This window comes from Erythrolamprus reginae, chromosome 7 (genome assembly GCF_031021105.1).
Source record: "Erythrolamprus reginae isolate rEryReg1 chromosome 7, rEryReg1.hap1, whole genome shotgun sequence".
NCBI lineage: Eukaryota > Metazoa > Chordata > Lepidosauria > Squamata > Dipsadidae > Erythrolamprus > Erythrolamprus reginae.
The window spans coordinates 28,456,457-28,459,494 of NC_091956.1; positions in this window are offsets into that span (position 1 = coordinate 28,456,457).

Genomic DNA, 3,038 nt, shown 5'->3' on the forward strand with positions numbered 1-3,038 from the left:
GAGCTCCTGCAGAGGTAAGTAAGGGGGGAGGGGGGACAGAGTCCCTGGAAATTCATTTTAAACAGAAGCCGCAGCAGAAATAAATCTTCAATAGAACTAGGATATAGGATTTCTTCACATAATGTAGGGATTATAGCTTTGAGATACCAAGTGGGTCAAGCAATTGGTATTTTCTTTTCTAAATATTCTCTCCCTTCTCTCCCTCCTTTGATCCATAGAGACATGCTTGGAGGAAAGAAAGGGGGGAGGGAGGTAGCAGGAAAGCCTAAAAATCAGGAATTGGTCGGTTGGAATATATGATATTCCCTGATTAGAACTTTCTGAATGGACTATATAGTAATTAAACAAACACACAAATAATAAATTCCTAGGGGCAGCTTCCACAGCAGATTCAACAGACTTAGACAAAGTTATATGTTGATTTAATAAATACCCATTTCCCAAATTGGATCAGAACGCAGGAGGCAATAATTAATAGGCGGGAACTACATAAAGCAATGCCTCATCCTTTCTACATATACTAATACATTCCTACAAACCGCCTCAGTTATTTTTGAAGTCAGATTTATTTCCAGTCTTGGTAGCCAGCTAAAACAATAAGATGAATTTTTGTTGTATTTGTATGTTTGTTCATCAGTGAAGACTCTTCAGGGGAACAGTAGAATCTCCTCTTGTCCATGATTTCTCACTCCTCTGCATTTATTTTATATGGTTCAATTTCCTTCATTTTCTTAAAGCAAACTAAATTTGGCCTGAATTTTGAAAACAAAATTCCTTTGTTTTAAAAAGTTTTGATCCAAAATAGGGACCTGGTAGAGGCTCTGTCAACTTTTTAACACAAAGATCTTCAGAGCAATAACTATGTTAACATCTATGTAGTTTATAATATTCATAAATATAGAAGTTTTCCAAGGCTGTTTTTAATAAAATGAGTTTGGCTTGAAGAAATCAATAACTTTAAGCCAACCATCAAGTCTCAATTTACACCACAATGCAATATATATTTATGATTGACTTAACATGAATAGGATGCCAAAGAAAATAATAGTGACCCTAATCTGGGAGAAGAAACACAATTTTAACAACAAGCTTAAAGAAAGATTGATAGAAATAACTGTAAACTTCGACTTCACCCATAGTAACCAGAAAATATGGTCACCATTATGGAAACTAGGAGCAGTAAGTTTTACTTTCTGGTTAAATGTTTCTTTAGATCGTGTGTGTGTGTGTGTGTGTGTGTGTGTGTGTCAAACTCGATTTCATTGCGATCTGCATCAGGATTGTATAAAATAAAGAAACTTCTTAAAAAATGGAAACAATATTATTAGCATTAACTCATTCATTTTCTTAAATTGTTTATCATTACAGGGGCTGGCCAATTTAATGGACAAGCCGTGTGTTCTTCAGCTCAGTTTGGTAAATCATTATTTTAGAAAAAAGTTTTATTTTAAAAATAATGTTAAGATTAGCCTTCATTATTCAATATCTTTGTGAAAAATGAGAGCATATAAAAAAACTGAACATTCCTTCAGAACTGAAGAAGATTCTTGGATGAGAAGCAAAATGTCTTCAAAGAAAAAGCACCTTGGGACAACCGTGACTGAGAATATCCAGAGTTTTAAAAAGCAATATAAATTCTATTTCTACAGGTAAAACATCATAAAAAAGATGAAATGTTTCCCCCCTCATTTCAGTCCTCTACTACTATATTTGGCTAGTGTCTTCAACAGTTGCCCTATTAATGTACAGTACTTCCCCATACCCAATAAATGACAAAAATATCTAGCACTGTAATAGTCCCTACAATTGTAAAATTTTTGGAACAATTTGGGAAACATCTGACCTATGAGTTGAATGGCAAGGCCATCTCCTGTTAATAAATTAAATTAGCCAAAGATTTTTGTGCCATTGCAGCTATATAAGCTATATAATTGCAGCTTAAAATAAACCACTCTAAACTCCACTGCAAGAAATATGACGTTAGTAACTGAGTAGTTGATGCATGGAACTTACTACCAGACTCTCTAGTATCATCACCTAACCCCAAAAACTTTACCCTTAGACTATTCACTCTTGACCTCTCCTGATTCCTAAGAGGTGAATAAAGGGTGTGCATAAGTGCACCAGAGTGCCTTCTATCCCCTGTCCTAATGTTTCTCTTTTACTAGAATCAGGTATATAATATTATTATATCTCGGTATACCACCAATACGTACATGAAAAAACAAACAAATAAAAATAAACAAATAAATAAATAAATGTGAGGTTGCCTATGGGTGATTATCTACCTCAGTTGGTCTAGGGCAGTGATGGTGAACCTTTTTTGGTTCATATGTGTGTTTGTGTGTGTGTGCGCTAGCACGCACGCACACATACCCACACCCCTTCCCTTCATGGTGCCCTTGCGCATGCGCGCAATGCCCCCATTTATTTTTCTTCGGATACATTTCATGTATTCAATTCATGTTTATACTCATGTAGTAGCTAATAATTGGTTGACAAAAATAAGTAAAGATCGCATGAAGAGTTAGTACCACTTTAATATGCCTTGGTAAGACCACATTTGGAATACTGCATCGAATTGTGATGGACATGATACAAAAAAATGATCTTTAGACTCTAAAAAGAACACAGAGAAGAACAACAATGATTAAGGGTGGACTGGAGGCTAAAACATAGGAAGAATGGTTGCTGGAATTGGGTGATGTCTCATCTAGTGAAAAGAAGGACTAGATGTGACATGATAGATGTTCCAATACTTAAGGGGCTGCCACAAAGAAGAGAGAGTCAATCTATTCTCCAAAGCACTTGAAGGCAGGACAAGAAGCAATGGGTGGAAACTAATCAAGGAGAAAAGCAACCTAGAAATAAGGAGAAATTTCCTGACAATTAGAACAATTAGTCAGTGGGTTGACTTGCCTCCAGAAGTTGTGGGGATTTTAAAGAAGAGATTGGACAACCATTTGTCTGGATTAGAATAAGGTTTTCTGCCTGAGCTGGGGTTTGGACTGGAACAGTGATGTCGACCATTTTTTGGC